Source organism: Oreochromis aureus, linkage group 3 (genome assembly GCF_013358895.1).
Source record: "Oreochromis aureus strain Israel breed Guangdong linkage group 3, ZZ_aureus, whole genome shotgun sequence".
In the NCBI taxonomy this organism is placed as follows: domain Eukaryota; kingdom Metazoa; phylum Chordata; class Actinopteri; order Cichliformes; family Cichlidae; genus Oreochromis; species Oreochromis aureus.
The window spans coordinates 18,310,707-18,329,454 of NC_052944.1; the positions used below are offsets into that span (position 1 = coordinate 18,310,707).

Here is an 18,748-nt window from a genome sequence, read left to right on the forward strand (position 1 = left end):
GCGTCACTTTATGGTGTTCAATTATGATTGTGTCTCAGGTGCTTAACTCTCTGTATTTAGCAAATCTGTTGGCAGATGGATATTTAGCATTAGCATGTTAGACACACAATTATACAATAACGCAGTGTCATAGAACTGAAATGTTGCTGTTTACAAGGAAATAGATATTGAAATGAGCCAGTCGGGGGGGGGGAACTGTTTGCTGCATACTCCATTTCCTCCTGAATATTTTACCCATTTACATTTCATAGTCTTTGTTTTGTGGCATATTTAAATGAAAGTGCAAAATAAAAAAAGATGTGTCTAGTTAGATAACTGTCTTTAAATTTCTCTAAAAAGCGACAAAGTACACAAAAAATGGTCTTGAGGTCCAGTCCGGGGTGAATTAGCTGAATTAGCTAACATACACCTAGCAACCAAATTAGCGTCTGCTTATTTAAAAAAAATATACTACTTTCTTGATTAATACGAACTTAGTACAAATTAAAGGAGTTAGTTATATATATATTTACCCGGTATAACTGTCATGCAGCAGGTTATTAGCCCTAAAGACCAAAACATTTTCCTGCACCAGGTTGTAAACGTGTTTATTTCTGATAAGCTAAGGTTTTGAAACTAGCCTCGGGTAAACAACTTCAGTTTTTGGCTCCCGTGCATTAGTTTTTTTCTTTAGCCCTGAAGGTTATCTTTTTCTTTTGTCCAGTAGTTACTGACTTTTTGGGCATGGGTTATGATGGAATGAGCAAAAACACTGATATAAAACCCTATTATATTGCCTTAAATTAGCATAATGCAACCCTAGCGACCTGCCCAACATTCACTCTCTCTTTAGCGGCTAAATGCTTCATATATCTGTCGTTTGTTTTGCACTGGGAAGCTGCTGTACAGACCTTTTTTGTTGAGTTTTTTTCTTTTTCCAAACCTTTATACTGAAATTGCTTTCTGCTGTGTCTGAAAACAAGGCTGATGAGAGCTGTGAGAGAGCGAACCAAAACAGTAAGGTTATGGGCTGAAACTCCAAGGCTCCACAGAGCTGCACGCATCTGATGATCTTAGCGGTGTTTCTCCACGGGTTCATCTCTACAAGCGACCCCTCGCATTTGCAAGCAGCTGTGCGATCAGTTCTTAATATAAAAATAATGATCACAGCGGCTTTAAAGTTGTAAAATTGCCCAGGGCCCACCTTATGTGAAGATGTTCAGTTTATGATGAGATGATTTCAGCCGTTGATATTTGGACCATGATAACCGTGTTTACGCGGTGTTGAGTTTGATTTAATAAAAGCACTTCACCTCCAAAATTGAACCCATTCTAATTTAGCATTTTCGAAGAGGCATATGAAAATAAATGTGCGTGCTTAAAAAAAATAATAATAAAAATTCCTTGAAGGATGCTTTGGCTGAAATGAAATGTTTTTATCAGACGGCATAATGTTATCTCTGTCTTGAGGATAATTCAAGATAGAATTTGCATAAAGAAATCTCTTTCGGTACAAAGTAAGGACCGAGCTGATACACTTGCTATAAATGAGAGTAAATGTGAAGAAACAGAAGGTATTTTTAATAGCGTGGATGAGTACTTGACATGTTTGTCAGTTTGCTGTTTATTGTCCATTACTGTCACTGTCTGATCAGACTTTTTTTCTTTGCTACACAAGAGAACATTTGCGAAAACTGACAAGATTCAAATAAAAATACCATTAATTCTTGAATACTCTTTTTTTGGTCAAACTTTTATTGGCACAGATTTTATTTTTCATTTCGCTTTTCAAAATTCAACAAAGGAGACTGCTACATTCATGCTGTCCGTGGACATTTCTTATCACTTTCATGATTTCGCGTTTCTTCAATAACACTAGAAATAAGTCTAACTTTGCCTTCATTTCCATGTGTTTGAAATGCCGTTCTGTCCCAGGGCTGGGATAAAACTGTTTATACTTAACTCATGAAGTGTGTGTTATCCGGAAGTCAAACAAAAAGGATCTGATCTGAATCAGGCCTGTATTCTTTTAATCCGCAGGAAACTGGTTCTCCCAGTATTGCTGTGGTGTTCGCTCCACTGCTAAAGTGTAGGCTTTTAATGTGCAGTGGTATTGCATGGCACTTAAGCTGTCACTTTGAAGCTACCTGGGTTTTTATGCAAGTGTAATGGCGGGGAGCTTTGGTCAGTCCTCTACCTGAAGAAATTCATTTGCGCTGGGAGCGCATAGAAAGCAGTGCCAGGCAGAGATAACGCTGCATCTTTGCAAGAGCGGGCGTCCGGTTATTTTTCATCAGCGTGTTGAGGAATTCAAGGTGTTCTTCAGACGGGAAACAAGTGCAAAAAATGTGCTTTACGAGCTCTGTGTTTGCATGGGCTCATTAGCGGAGCACTGGGTGAGTGATTGGATGATTACTTATTGTTTGATTGTAATTAGGATTATTAAAGTGATTAATTGGCTATAGGATGATTGAGAGGGCGAGTGGCTGGCTGGCTCCAGCTGGAGATGTGGTGCAGCTGGGGCTGCTTTCAAAGGTCATCAAAGATTTTAGTGTCTTGTTTTTTTAATCCCTACATCTATCTGCCACCCTGGGGTTACATTTTATAAAACTGTCTTTGATTAAGGCTTGAAATACATTATACTGGCAAAGGTATTCCCTCGTCTGCTTTCACATACATATGAACTTGAGCGACACCCCATTCCTAATCCACCGGGTTTAATATAATGTTTCCACCCTTTGCAGCTATAACAGCTTCAACACTTCTGGGAAGATTTTCCACAAGGTTCAGGAGTGTGCTCATGAGAATTTTTGACCATTCTTCCACAAGCGCATTTGTGAGGTCAGTCTCTGGTATTGGATGAGAAGGCCTGGCTCGCAGTCTTGCTCTAATTCATCCCAAAGGTGTTCTGTTGGGTTGGGGTCAGGACTCTGTGCAGGCCAGTAAACTTCTTCTACACCAAACTCGTTCATCCACGTCTTTATGGAGCTTGCTTTTTGCACTCTTGCACAGTCATGTTGGAACAGGAAGGGGCTATTTCCAAACTTTTCTCACAAAGTAGGGATTTTGAACTTGCCCAAAATTTCTTGGTATGCTGAAGCACATTCTAACACCTGAATTCAATGATTTCAATGGGTGAGTGAATACTTTTGGCTATATAATATAAGTAAAGGGAACAGCTGGAGTTACATGGGATAAATATGCACCAGCCTCCAGCTAACTCGTCTGAATTACACTTCTTAATAATCACCCAAAATCTCCCCCCTTCTTTCCCTCCGTTAAGCTTTTGATGGACACGTCTTACTCCAGTTGTATTCTTAAGAATCGCTGAAGCTTCTGAGAGAGAAGCAGAGGATTTCGGTATAAATATTGCATTCACAGGCGCACACACAGAATGTAATATAACATAGGACTCCTTGCCAGCCTCAGGCGAGATATAGGTGGAGGGTTTTTTCTTCTTTCCCTTGCTTTGCAGGATGTTATCTCGTGTTTGCTGCTAGGTGGAGCCCGAGTACACGGCGAGAGCGGCAATCCACATCCGAGTTTTTCCTCTCACCTTTCACTGGCTCTCCAAAACCCCTTGGTCTCCATACAGAATTACTCCCAGCCAGTGCGCGCAATTGGTTTGTCATAGTCGCAGAGAGCTCAGTTTTTCTGGACCCAAACAACTTAGCTTCTTTTTCTTTTTTCTTCTTCTTCACACTCCTCACCTCTTCCGTGGAGCTTTTCTCACAAGATACCCTCCCTTCCCTACCTCCTCTTGTCCCCACTCCTCATTTGCCCCCCACTTAAATTCATCTGGATACTCTTTTTTTTTTCTTCTTCTTTTTAAAATCGTGTGTTGGTGTGCGTGAGCGCATGGTGGCGAGAGGGGCTGCTGGCGTTTTTCAAGCTTTTTACGGGACGTGATGTAGCCTCCCCGCACACAGAAAGGACGCCTTGTGCCATAAAGGGATCTAAGGGGACAGTGTACCGTGGATGCAACGCGAGGAAGCCGCCGTTTCATCACCGCCGGGGCTCGGATAGTGGAGCAGCAGCGGCAGATAGAGGCGATTTTTACGGGGATATTGAACGGAGCGACAGGAGGCAACACTTTGGAATCGCTGCCCTCCTCTCTCCCCCTCTCTCTCTTCGACCCCCATCAAGTCTCTCTCTTTCCCACACACACACAAACACACACTCGCAGTGCAGGAAAGGACGGTACCTGAAAAGACACTTGCGAGAGAAATTAACGCTGACTTTGAGGACGGAGTGCTATTTCCTCCGCCGTTTCTAAATGCGCGGTAAGTGTGACGCTCCGGTTTCTTCAAAATGCATTTGGCCGTCAGTTTGTGCGCATACCCGCCGCTGTCTTCAGATTCGGGGGGCTTCGGGGCGATGATGATGATGATGGGAGTGATGGTGGTGATGATGATGATGATAATCCCCGTGAATGGACGCCCCCCTGCAGCGGTGCAGAAACGCACTGTGTGATGTATAATGTCAACCTCGGCGTCCCCTCCACTCTTTAATTACTTTAGCCGGGCTATCGATGCGTTCAGGTGCAATCAGCGCCCGTCAGATCGAAATATGAAAATGTGAAATTTCACCCCGTTTTATTTATTTATGTATTTTTGGACTTATTAAACGTCCTGTTGGAGGGTTAAATAAAACCAATCAAATGGCGCTTAAAACAATATAGTGCTTTCCCCCCTTTTTTAAATGTCTTTTTAAAGAAGTTGCATATCCGCTGCATTCCTATGAAATAAGTTTGCTTTTTCTTAGTTTCTTTGCCTCATGGTTTAAGGATGATATCTCGCTGTAGTTTGAATGGGATGCAGCTGAGACATGATTGCAAGGGCTGAACTGTGCGTGTGTGTGTGTCTTTCAAAGATGCCCGAATAGGCCTGTGTTGTGTGAGGGTAGATGCAGTGGTGTGAGTGGTCTAAATATTTTATAATAGGTAGACTGTGCCTCAAGAGCGAAATATGCAGTTTATTGGTGTGGGCTGTGCGGGATCTTCATATACCTCCACTCTCAGTCAGCACGACTTGTTTACATTTTCTAAAAGTGTCAGTGTTTGCAGCTGAACGTGTGCTGCAGCACGGGAAAATAAAACCAAACAAAGCAGCAACAACAACGCAAATAATGCACGGATTAATTTATGCATGCGCGTAAAAAGAGAGAAAGGTGAGTCCTGTGCTGAAGCGAGCCGTGCTGCCCGGCGTCTGTGTGAGAGAAATGCAGGGTTGAGGTTGGGGGGGGGGGGGCACTGCACCGAATTCTTTGATGTGAAGACAGCACACTGTCTTTCAACATCAGAATCAAAGCGGAAAAGGTAACTAAGCCCATCGCTTTGAATCGGATCAGAAGTTTTCTCATCGCTGCACAGTGACGCCCTTCATTTCCAATTCATCATTTAGAATATGGTTTGATTTTCTTCCTTCCTTCTTCTTCTACTTCTTCTTCTATTTGATGCTGAATAATATAACAGCTGTGGCCTGTGGGGGTGATCTTTCATGAGTTTTTCAGCCAGGCTTTTGGCTTCTTGTACTTCAGAATTGTGACTTAACTTCCACGCACCCCACCCCAGCCCTCCTAAAAACTCCTTTTCAGGATATCATTAACGCCGTTGTTGGCTGTATCCTTATCTGACAATTACATTCATTATGTCGGGGACTGCAGCACCATCTGTCATATAATCTCCATCGGTGAAAATGCCCCCAAGCAGGCGACACGCAGACATATGCACAGCGTGTACACGCAAACACACAGAAACACACACACTCAGTTTTCCTCTACCAACAATAAAAACTTTGACTTCCTCCTCCAGGGGAAACTGGAGGGGACATCCGATGCTTTATGACTAAACCGCAATGTCAACTTGCACTTTGTTTTTCCACGTGTCTCATCCGTCTTGATTCAGCTAAACGCGGCTCCTTGCGGAATATAAACTAGGTTACATTTAACGTAACAGCGGCTGAACCCGACGTCTGGTGGGATACCTGACGGGACGGAGCTGTATGAAAATAAAATAATTGTTCCCTTGCTTTTCCCTGAGCTGCCGTCACGGTAGGAAAATGAAGCTTGACGCGAGCTGCCGCCTGATGTATTGATTGAACCGGTTACCTCGGGTAAGGGAACGCGGGGAGATGACGCCAGGTGGGGAGGGATCGACACGGAAACAGCCCTGCTGCACTGTAGGATTCTCTCTCCGTGACTTCTTATGCTCTTAAATGTCTCTCAGCTGCTATTATCCCCCCCCCCCCCCCTTCCCCTCTTTCTCTTAAGCTCTTAGAAATTAAATCAATTTTCTTTAATTTTATTTTTTTTTCCCGGGAATGATCACAACCCTTCACCTTGAAAACCACTTACTTGACTCATTAGAGACAAATTCATGCATTCTTTTGTCTGCTGAGTGACTCACTCCATCATGCTTTTTTCCTTTTTTTTCCCACAGTGTGAGCCCAACACTTTGTGCTGGCACATATTTCTTCCTGTTGCATTGTATTACACTAATATGGGTTAATTCGGTGCCCTTGCTGGAAAGCTTTTTCCCCCTCTTCTCATTTTGTCGGATCTCTGTGATGCCCCCCTCCCCACCCTGTTTTTTTTTAAACTCCACTGATGTTGTGTAGCTTTTCAGCAAGAGAATTTCTCCTTAGGCAGCTCCATTTATTTGATTTGATTTTTCTTTTTCTTTCTTTTTGGACACAATTGCCAGTCAGGAGGAATCCAATTTCTCGTTGGTGTATGAATGGAGATATAGGCCTCTCAATTTTCTTCATAGGTTAGCTTATGCAGGCTCATATTATGTACAGCGAGGGCTTTTACTGGTGTATCAATTGGGGGGGGGGGGGCCCACTCTACTCTCTGGAGAGTTGCATTTGTCAACATCTTTTGTGATTTTGCGTTCAAATTTAGGGCATTTTAACACAAACCAGAGCCCTGGTAAACATCTTCTAGTTGCAGTCAGCGAGGATTATATAAATATACCGATATATCGGTGCATCCCTGCTAGAAACAGGATTAAAAATGAAGTGCAAACTTTTTGGCTTTCAAGAAATCAATTAGACTCTAGAGATGCTGGACTGCTGTAAAAGCTACCCCTCTGGTGGTAAGTTAAAACCAGTGATAAAGACTCCAAACGCTGTACTAATTGACCCTTATTTGAAAAGCAGTATAGCAGAATCACTGAGTAAATGAATCCCTCTTTATTCTCTTACACAACTGCCTGGTGTGTAGTCGTCAGACTGAAACTGCAAACCTGAATAATGCTCAAGGTCATGTACTACATGCACAGCAACAGAGGTCACGGTTATATTTTCTTTTCTTTGTTTCTTTATTTTTGCGCTCATACAAACAGTGTACAGTGGGACCAGAGCTCTGACCTGGATTTGCTTTTCGTTTTGTACATTAGCGCTAATGCAGGAGAGGATTTATGTGTATTGTTATTTATTTAGGAGAAATCGGAAGAGGTGGAGATGGCAAAACACAACACTTGTTTCTTTTTGTTTTTTTTGGGCAACTAGCAATTAATGTAGGGCTAGATGAGATTGTTTGCCTGGGCCCAGACCTTTAAATCCATTGTCAAGCATTATCAAGCTGTGTGCTGCGACAGGGATATTTTAAACCGTCGGTGCTTGCTTGTTTTCGGCACCCCTGAGGCACGGCGACTGAACGACAAACGGAGGAAGATCCTGAGCTGTTTGTACGCGCTCGTCTCCTAAAACCCTGACACGACGCTATGTTGACATCAGTGTTAACTTAAAGTGATGTTAAATTCCAGGAGAATAGTTTGGTCTTTGGTGATTGGTTCAGTGGAGAAAAAACACACACAAACAAACCTCCTTCCCACACGGAAATCTGTAAGCGTTGGAGGCACTGCCGGACTGGAAATGGAAACTGAGGTTAACAAGTTGAGAGTTGTGTTTTCTGTCAGTCTAATGACTGCAGCTGTCCATTGTTTTTGGGCTCCTGGAGATACGACAAAATATCTGAAGCTTTAGAAAGCGTTGTGATTTTAAAACCGTGTTATCATACAAGATAATGGCTGTGCTTTGATACTTGCTCATACTAAAAGTCTGGGGGCTTACTTACTGTACAGTACAGAAAGAGCCCTGCTGTACTGCCCACTGATATTTTTGCTATCTGCTATTTTTTAGGGGGGAAAAAGGTCCTAAAAGGCTATGAAGAGTAAATCTAGTGAGGAAAAGGTGCTCTTAGTCCAGAGAGTTCTGTGGGCTTCCTGAGGCTAACTGCTTCCCATGGAGCTCCCACTAGAATTACATGCCCTCATAAGCTTTTCTGTGGTCATACTTGCACCACCAATAGGAAAGCTCACTTGATGTAATAAACAGCTGGTGGTTAGCGCAGCAACATCTATAAGAACGAGCTGGGTGAAATCATGAAAATGACAGTCGTTGCACACCTTATTAGTAATAATTCTATTCAGCTTTATTTATGCAGCACCAATTTCCAACAACAGTGACCTCAAGGGGTTTTATATTGTAAGGTAAAGACCCTACAGTAACAGAAAAAAACCCCAACGATTAGATGACCCACTGTGAGGAAGCACTTGGAGACAGCGGGAAGGAAAAACTCCCTTTTTAACAGGACGAAGCCTCCAGCAGAATCAGGCTCGTGGAGGGACGACCGTCTGTTGACAGGCTGGAGATGAGGGGAGGGAGACAGGACAAAGACACACTGTGGGAGAAAGAGAGTTTACACCTGGCTAGTACTAGGTTAAACCTTCTTTTTGCCTTCAGAACTGCCTTCATTCTCATAGCATAGAGTCAACAAGGGGCTGCAAATATTCCTCAGATATTTTGGTCAACAAATCTACAATGCATCCCAAAGGATCGTTATTGGATTGAGATCTGGTGACTCGATGTTATGTTCAAAGAAACCGTTTCTGCAGTCATGGAGGGATAGGCATGATTAGTAACAGCATTCAGGTGACGGCAGGATTTCAACAGTATTTGATTGGTACAAGTAGGTCCAGAGTTTCAGCTGCTCCTACAGTACAGATTTTACACCTGATGGTTTTCCTGATGTAACCATCCCATTTATCCTTACTTTGGAGCCGCACTAGGAAGTACACTAGCTAGTGAACCCCACCTGAGGCTCCTCCTGGTCTCAAATCAGAGGTCTTTCACATGTAAGGCAAATGTGTTAGCATGGAGAAACACCCTAAAGTACTTAAAGTGTGTCAGGAAATTATCCCCCCACACCATTACACCACCAACACCAGCCTCAACCGATGGAGCCATGCTTTCATGTTGTTTACGTCCAAATTCTGACCCTACCATTCGAATGTCGTAGCAAAAATCGAGACTCATCAGTCCAGGCAACATTTTTCCAATCTTCTCTGTTGTTAGCTGATAGGAGGGTCACATGGTCTCCTGTTACTGTAGCCCATCTGGTTTCAAACCACAGATGCACTAAATGGTTAATTAGAGGAACATACAGTGTAATTAGCAACACTTAGTTCTTTGGACTGCTGGTCAGAGTTAACCTTTCAGCACTGATTCTGCAGCTTTTGTATGCAGGTTGACACAAATGTTTTTCCTACTTATCATAAGCAGAACTCAGAACTGCATAAAATCCCTGACAAGTGTGTTTTTTAAAATAAGGACACTACAGAAGAAGAGCTTTCTGAATTCTCATAAAGGCTGTCTAAATGATGGATTTAAAAAAACCTATTTTGCAGTCGAATGATTGTTTATCCCCGCGGCTGGATGCTGACATGCTAAGCATCACCCAAACATCTTCAGGGAGTTTTGTATTCAGTGGCTGATTTTTCTCCTGTGTGTTTTAAATGATAGGTAGCTGTGTCTCCTGTATAATCCTATAGACACACGCTAGTATATGTAGTCTAGATACAGTTTCCAAATGTGCAGTTTTTCTGTCTTGACTTTATTTAAACCTGTTTCCTTTAAAAGTAAATAAGTAAATAAAGAAATCACCAGCTGGCCACCCACTGGAGCGTATTCACATTCCTCAGGGCTCTCGGTTTTTCAAACGTCCTCAAGACTGGAGTTATCATGCTGTTAGGAGTGAGACAGGTCAGTCTGCTGGGGCCCTTTCTCTGTCAGGAATGTCACACAAGAAGAAAAGCAAAGGCTGAAAATAAAAAAAAGGAGGCACATGGCCACGGAAAGGTCCTCGAGGTCCGTGCCTCTCAACACTTTAGCTGTCCTGTCTCATAAAGAGCTTGGACACAAAGGTTTTGACACAAGCTTTCACAACCCCATGAACACTAAACTGTAGGAAATGGGGTTAGAGTTGAAATGGAGACTTCAGCTGGTGCTCGATGGAAAGGACGGACAATTAGTTCCCTGATTCTGCGTAGCTGTGGAGACAGTGACCCCGGTGTTTGAGAGCATTTTATGTGCTCGGAGTCAGATGCCTTTTAAAATGCCGCTATAGTCGTAGGATGCAGGGAAATGCATCAATATTTGTTATAAGGTCAAGAGCAAACTTTTAGCAGAGGTTACTCGAGGAAGGGTTTGAACGCAAGGCATCAATATTGTCTTTTTTGTGTATTTATTGCAGTGTAGAAACATAACACTTTTCCCCTTTTTTTGAGTTATATAGTAAAATACACACGCTGGGATATTCTGCCGTGTTAATGTCAGAAAAATACAGGGTGAGGCAATAACATCTATTTTTGGATTAGTGAGAAAAATGCTATCTGTTCATCTGGTATTTAGTAAACCCAACCAATTTTCCAACAGTGCACCTGTAGTAGCATAATTTTCTGATTTCTCAGGATATTTTGCAGTTTCCCCACATAGAAACTTTACTTATGTGGGTGTTAATATAGCTGGGTGGTCGGCCTCAGTGTCTTTGGCAAATTATCTCAGAGAACAGTGTAGGCTGGTTCATGTGCTGCTGTTGATAACTCTGTCACAAGGTAGGCCTGCTTATATTTCCACAGGAGCACCCTTTCATAGTATTATTTGCTAAATTGTATAGAAAAGAGTGGGTGGGCGCGCCCCCGTGCATCCACGGTGAATAGGAAAAGGACGTTGAGCAGTTCTTAGGTAGGCGGAAGATCACCGGTTGCCTGTGAATTCGACTGTTGCTTCAGTGATGCTTTCCACTCCCGCATTGGCGGAACACCCCAGTCTTCGGCTGTGCTTTGAATTGCTCTGGCACGTCACATTAATTTATGCATTCAATTTTAATAAAGGCCTGCAAGGCTGGTTCGCTGTCAAGCTCGAGTTTATACGTTACCGTGACCGGTGTCAGTGCGCTTTAAAAAATTCTTATGTTTTTCAGACTGCAGTTTTAATTATCTGCAAGCCCAACCCTGCACCCTTAATTTGACACTTAGTTAAGTTGTCCCTGGGGGGGTCAAAACACTTAGCAGGCACATTTTAACACTCAACAACCTCTGCAGGCAGAGATACAAAGACTGCATGACAAGAGGGCGCGAGCACAAAGCATTAACTAGCTTCTGCAGATATAAATGCAGAATGCGTGCTTTCTGTTTTTCTGTATTGCAGCTGTAATGCTTGCAGATAAGAGCGGCTGCAGTACATGACCACTGAACAGCAGAAGAGTCCAATCAGTCGCTACTTACTTGATGAAGTAAGCACTCACTGTATCTGTATCTCCAAAAAAGCAGTTTTCTTGTACGGCGTTGTTAACACGAGGCCCACGATGGCAGACCCGGACCGGGGAAAATGAGGGTTTAAGAGGGAGGGGGGAAAAGGATAGATTCTCGTCTGGAGTGCAGATATGGACCCAAAAATGTCAACTTAGCATTTAAAGCAAGCCAAGCCACTCTTACGACCCTGTCGGTGGTGTTAAGAGGTATCCAAAAGCTATCAAACTGACAAAGCCTGACGGAGCCGCAGTACATCAGCCTCTTTACTACTCTGTAAAATCTGATACATTTGTCTATGTGCATTTTATAGTATAACACCAAAGTTTTTTTTGCTACTATATCGATAGCTTTCTTTTGTTCTGAAAGCCCCCCCCCAACCCCTTCCTTTGTGAACTTTAGATGAGGGAAGAGGATTTCAAACAAAGATGCAATGCTTCTCTGAGACCGAAGCCCTAAAAGAAGTTAATTTATGGCCTGTTTGGGAGGCAGGTTTGGGCTTGAATACATAATAAGGTAGTGCACCTGCAGCCGCATACAAATGAATGGAAATGGACGGTTAGTATTTACGCCTCCCTAAACCATCGGGACCTCCTGATCTGACCACTAATTGGCCAGCAAAGAGAGATGAAGATAGCTTCCTTGTTCTCTGGCTGCTGTATCTGCAAATATCAGGTGCAGATTTGCACATAACAACTCGGCCCCCCTCTCAGTCTTACCATTTGAATAAAAAGGGGTATTGCTAAATGGTTGGTTGCATTCATGTTTTTTGATGATGAATCAAGAAATAAACCAAGAAGTGATACAAAATTAACAATACAGCGGTCCCTCGTTTATCGCGGGAGTTACATTCTAAAAATAACCCACGATAGGTGAAATCTGCAAAGTAGCCAAGTTCAAACCTTTGTCCAGTATTATATTATAATCCAAAAAATACGGTAACTTCTACCTTCCTTTAGCACGTCCAGAAGTCCAACGTTTTGTGCAATGGTTAGCATCTTCCTCTGCCTTTTGGGTGCTACTGCAGGTGCCTTTGACGGTGCAAAAGGTTTTGTTGACATTGTTGGGTTTGTTGGGGAGAAAACTTACAAAATACAGTACAGCACTTCGGAGTCACACTGCTAGGACTTTTGTAAAATTGACAAGCTGAACCCATTCTGTACTGTACAGGAGACACGGCATGACCTGGTCTACAGCCAATCGGCTCACAATACACTGTATAAAAAAAAAAAGGCAAAATTGCACAAAAAAATCCCTGGTGAACCGTGTTATATCGAGGGAAAACTGTACTCGTCTCTTGAATCCGTCCTGCAGTGTTAGAAAGTGAACCGCGGTGCTTTGACAGTCCTCTCTGAGTAAACTTGGCGACCTCGCTTTGATGGGAAAAGACCCCTGGCAGAACCGTGCTCAGTAAGGGACATCGGTTTGCCATGACCGGCTTGAGGAGTGAGGAAAAAAAGGCAAAAGAGAATGAGGATGTATGTGGAGAAGTACTCAATGAGTTTATGGCAGCGAGGATTAAAGTCCAGCCCTGAGGATGGTCTGAAGCCTGTTTTTAAAGGTAAAGAAGGTGTCTGCCTCCTGAATCCAACCTGGGAGCTTGTCCCACAGAAAAAGACCCTGATAGCAAAAGGTGCTTCATCCGACTCTAGAAACTGTAGGTACCACAAGTAATTGGGACCTCTGGGCACAGACGTGTACACGTGCCATTTAAACGATGTCGAGTTTGGGTTGTTTCGTCTCCTTAAGCTCTCTGTTTGTAGCTGTTTTGAGCTTCTTTGTTGTGAGGCGCTGAATCGCCTGCGCGCCTGGCACAGACGAACCCTCCGACCCTCGGGTCCTCGGGCTCAAGGCTAGTATGCCGGTTCAGGTATCTATCCACGCTTCGGTTCAACATCTTTGAAAAGATCCGAGCACACTGAAAAACATAAATGTTAATAGTGTTTCGCTGTTATCCGTGGGGTTAAAAAAAAAATCCATTATAACATTTTTTCTGACATACTTTCAGTTCAAAAGAGCTTGTAATCGAACACAAAACATGAATGCCTCGCAGAAATGTGCATTACAATATCCCGCTTAATGTTTTTAAATTAAAATACCATTTCTCCATTCATACCTGATAAGATTTCCAGAGAGCAGACGCTTTTTTTTCTTTGAAGGCAGATAATTAAAGTGTTTTCATACACGTGGATAGCTCCACGCTGAAAGATTTATGCTTCTATCGCGCGAGGGTCGTTTTCTCTTTTTCTTAATTAAGAGAGGGCATATTTGTCATTTATTAAACCAAGGTGAATTCGTCGAGTTCATCAAAACCTCATTCCATTTGCAACTTCAAAATGTATTGCAGCATTTTAGCGTCTCCTCTCTGAGCTTGTGACTTAAATTGATTTTTCCTAATCGATGGCACGGGATTGGGTTTAGGAGTGTGGGAGTAGGAGGGGGGCCGGCACTGCGCCTCAGCCAGTAGCTTCCTCGGCGGTAGCCCCCCTTTTTTTTGTTTTTTGTTTTTTATTCCCGTCTTTATGAAGCTGTGCTCGCGGGGAACGGCGCATTTTAAATGTGCGCACCTGCAAATCCCCGCTTCATCTCAGGTTGGTGTAATGACAGCAGAACTGTGTATCTACTGGCAAATATAAACTTCCCTGCCAGCCCTTTGTCACCTCTGGAATGGAGATGACTGAATTGATGCACCACCCCAATGGAGCAAAACCGTTTAAATGACAACACATTTTTGTCTCACCTTGAACCTAATTGACTGCCTGAAAGCTGGCGTTTGAAAAGTGCTGACAGCGTGACTTCTCTTGTTTGGAAACGGTAGCTATTGACAGCGCCTGTTCTGTGTTGTTTTCCGACTTCCTGTCACACAGGCATCTGTATTTCATATTCACAAGTGAGACTGCATTGTGCCTTCGGAAATAAAAGGTTTTGTGCTTTGCGGATGGTTCATTCCAGACATAGCACGGGCTCATGTTATGGGCTTAATGTCGGTAGGCATTAGTATGTATCACATCCCTGCAGGAAGGAGAAGAGCAAATGTAGCCTTACTATTCGAGGTCCAATTAAAAAATGCAGAATATTATTTAGTCGCTTTTTTTTCCATCTTTGCAGTCTGGTTATTATTTCAAGAGGTGCTTGTTAACAAGACACCTGATGACAAGTAGGTTGATGACCCAGGTGTCCACCGGGGTCTCTGTCAGTCATGACAGCTCAGTGACTGGGTAACAGTTATGCTGTCACTGTAAAAAAAACAGCCACCCCCTCCTCTTCTGATTCCACTTGTACATTGGTCTCGCCTGTGTGATGTTGAGCTGCCTTGGCGCAATGGTGGCAACAGTGGGATTTCTTAGAAGGGAGCCACAAGACTGTAATCAGTCATTATGTCAGAAGCGAGCCCCATGAGCCCCGCTCCGGCTCATTCAGCCAAATAATAAGCAGCAGATAACGGCACTGGCGTGCAGGCAGGAACGGAGCCCCCCGTGGGCTACGAGCTGGAGAAACGGGGGTCTTTTGCCTGTCGCCTGCATGCGCAGAGACCTCACCTCGGTTCGAGGGCCAGATCGGGCGTTTTATGTGGCGTGCAGAATTTTTCACCCCTCTCTTCGGTTACGGGCAAACACACCTCGGGGGTCCTAGGCGATGTGTGCGATCAGTTGAGAAATCGACACTTTGTGTCTCTTTTGGTAATTTTGAGCATTTCGCCTAACGACTGCAAGCAGAAATGTGACTTTAAAGCTGCGATAGGGGTAAAAACGCAGAGCAAAAATGTTTTCCTTCTTAATTAAGTTCTTATTTCAGATGTAGTACTTCAGATTGTGCACACAGATGAATGTAAACGATGTTGTTTCCAGTCTCTTTGTAATACTTCTTAATGCAGTATATTGAAAGCCTGATTCTGTCCTGATGGAGGCTGGTTGGAGACACAAATACTAGAAGCAATAAAGAAAATAAGCCCAGTAGGGTTGGGTCCCCCCCCCTCTTTCTCTTTATCCGACAATGTTTGATTTGTATTATTTTTGTATTTAAAATGCACATTGGATTATTGCCAGTAAACCAACCTAAATGCAGCCACAGATGGCATCCATAAAGCCGTTTTTGTTTAGTTGTTTTCCAGTGTGCAATTTTTCAAATGCCACCACAGGACTGCAGACTATGTGATATTGAATGATGAAACAGCCTCCCTCCCCTCCTCTTCGTAAGCCCAGATCGCTTCAGCCCCCCCGCCCCACCCTCTCGGAGTTTTGTCATTCCATAACAAGGGTCACAGGCTCCCATTGTCTCATGCTCCAACATTCCTCGGCGTGGTAGTATTGACTGGTTCTGCTGGGTGAGCGGTGCCATATAACATCCATACATCACGGGGAAGGCAGACTGACAGACAGTGGGAGTTGAGATGTCAGATCGGCCTCTCCAGGCAAATGACATCCACTCCCCTTCCTGCTCTCCACAGTGATTCTCTATCTTCTGACAGTGTGCCTTCCCTTCCCCAAGCCCCCCACTTCTCTGTTCCTCGCAAGAGCACTTGACATGCTTATGATATAAATTTTTCTTAAGGGTGGATGGCAGAGGAATAATGCTCCCTCCAATTAATGCGTTTGAAGCTATTCAGAACATACAGCCATGCAAAGATAGAAACGTTATTTGTTCACTGACTTCCACATCATAATTGGTTCACTACCCTGTGCATGCAAAGATTGATAGCTAGATTAATCTCATCAAAATGTTAAGCTTTTATAATCTTCTCATGGACCCCTTTTAACCCTCTCATACATAATAAATGCAGCTAAAAGTCAGGTTGACATGGAGCAAATAGCTTAACACAGTAAGCATGCTAGTCCTGCTTGGGGAAATTGTGAAACTGCAGACAACTGAGTTAACTCGGGTCAATGTAGGTCAACCCTTTGTGGAATTCTTTTTGCCCTTAATGATTAATAAGGTAGTAGTTATTAGTTTGGAAGTAATCAGTGGAATGCTGGAGCTCGGCAGTCGTCTGTAATCCTGTTTTATTGCACCTGCTGTTGTCTTTTTCTAATATTTCTGTGTGCTGTGCAGTTTCCGCTAATGAACAAGCCATCATCGATCGGTATGGACAACAAGGATCACCTTGTTCTGCCGTTGCCCGACTGTACAATCCCGAAGCGTTTTTGTCTCGTCTTGAAGAGACAATCAGCCCCTTTTGACAGCTCCAAACCAAAGGTCCATTTAGCGTGAGTTGTGCTGTCACTCATGAGCGCTCTGAAAGGTTAGGCTCCTGTAATCTTGTTTATGTTTTTGGTCAGTAGTAAGCCTCCCTAAGCCAGCTTTGTGTCAAACACAGCTGGAGAGGCCTTTGCAATTGCAGCAGTGCAGAAATAATTGGTCCAGCAGCTTGGATGCAGCCATGACACACAGGTAATTTGGTAATTTCTGTCTCTCAGCTGGTGTTATCAGTGTTGGACGCCGCGTGTAAATAAAAAAAAAAAAATAGCTTCACACTTTTCCTGTCGCTTCGGTAGGAATTAAACACGACAAACAAGGTTTTGTGGGTTTTCCCATTGCTTTCTGGGGTCACAGTTTCCTGTTGTTGTGACAATACAGGAGTTAAAATGAAGCACCTAATATCTTCAGTGTCTCGACCACTTTTTCCGTTTCTTGGTGCTGTTGTACACATCCAGTCACCAAACAGCTGGCCGATAACCAACCTTCAATAATGATGAGTCCTTCATACGTGATGCCATGACATTCCTGTGGGAAGCCTTTCCCCCCTTGAATTTAGTGCTGATGACTTGGAGCAGGATGCATCCAGCTGATGGAGAAATTTGGATTGGAAAGTCCATAGAAGCCACTTTTAATTATACTGGCAGTAAAGGTTGAAACTGAGTTGGAATGAAGTGCTTTTTGTGCATCGATTTTTTTCCCTGCATCTCCAGACGCCTCTGAGAGAGGCAGAGACAATTGTAACCTTCGCTATCGCTGCACTGCAGACAAACAAGGTGGGCTTCGTGTATGACTTTCCTGCTTCTTCTTCTTTTTTAATACAATAAGAGCATGCACATCAGACAATGCTTTTTATCCAATTAGGAAATACTACTGAATTGAAAAGGAACTCAGGTCTGGAAAGATGCCACCTGAGCACTTTATCTCGATAGGGTTTTGATGATTTTTGTGATCTGTTTTGACATCTGACAAAGTTTGGCCAACCGTTCATGGGGATTTTTGTAACTTGGATGACAACGTGTGACAAAGCTTGTGGATGGATCCCTCAAGTTCTTTCTGCATGTTTACCCCGAGGATTTGTGCCCATTTCAGACACAACGTCTGGTGATCTCACCTGGGTATCCGGAGAGTTACTGCCACCTTGAGCGCCCTCGGGTTCTCGTAGGAGTCCTGTCCGACTCGGCTGCGGTACACGACTCTTTTACGTCGGAATCAGACGACAAGTGTATCTTTTGTTTGCCTGTTTTCAGATGACGCTTCCTCATGTTTTCTTGAGAACTTTTCCCGACCGCGAGCTTCGCACAGTCACACCAACAGATGCGGCAATTCGTCATGCATAAGAAACCCCACTCTGGCAGCCATCTGTCTCGTTGTGTCTGTTACCATGCACCGGCAGTTTGTTTTCATATACAATTTTAATGGAATTCAAAACATGCTGAACCAATCTTACGACCTACAAGCCTTGTTTTAAAATCTCATTCTCGACCTGTGCGTAACCCATGTAACTGAAACCGAGAAAGACGCTGACAGTCAACAGTTTCTGAGACCTGTGGAGAGCTTTGCCATTTGGTGTCTCGCTATCCTGTTACCTCAGCTGCGTGGATGGAACAAGTTATCACGCCCAGTTAAAATGTCGTCTGGTCCACAAACCCGATTCCTGGAGGACTTAATAAAAACAGCCTGTCAAACCATTACAGGTAAAACAAGGTCAAAGAAGAGGTCAGAGGTAGCACTTTACTTAGGAAACTTACTCCGACTTTTCCCTGGGTTACAATAATGGGGAACAAGCCTTTTCCCATCATCTTTTATTAAATTTAGCACGGACCAGCAGCTAGTCCGTCTCAGACATATTTTAGGCAAGAGTGCTGGCTGGGCAGACTTCATATTTAGGGCACTTAATGCCAACCACTCACTTGCTGTGAATTCCATGGAAAATTAATCGGCCATCACGAAAACTCTGTAGTTAGGAGTTAGCAGGGTAAA

General features: G+C 43.4%; 1 protein-coding gene across 9 annotated transcripts in view; it reads left to right on the plus strand.

Moving 5' to 3' along the window:
• Nucleotides 1-3,471: 3,471 nt before the first annotated feature.
• Nucleotides 3,472-18,748, plus strand: part of LOC116333174 (adhesion G protein-coupled receptor L3-like) — a 260,507-nt gene continuing 245,230 nt past the window's right edge. For 6 of the 9 annotated variants that reach the window (XM_039609509.1, XM_039609512.1, XM_039609510.1 and 3 more), the window contains exon 1: nt 3,474-4,262. The gene's annotated coding sequence lies outside the window, so the exon portion shown is untranslated. Of the gene's footprint in view, nt 4,263-18,748 lie in introns of all 9 variants that reach the window. The other 3 variants (XM_039609516.1, XM_039609517.1, XM_039609515.1) reach the window with 2 other exon arrangements.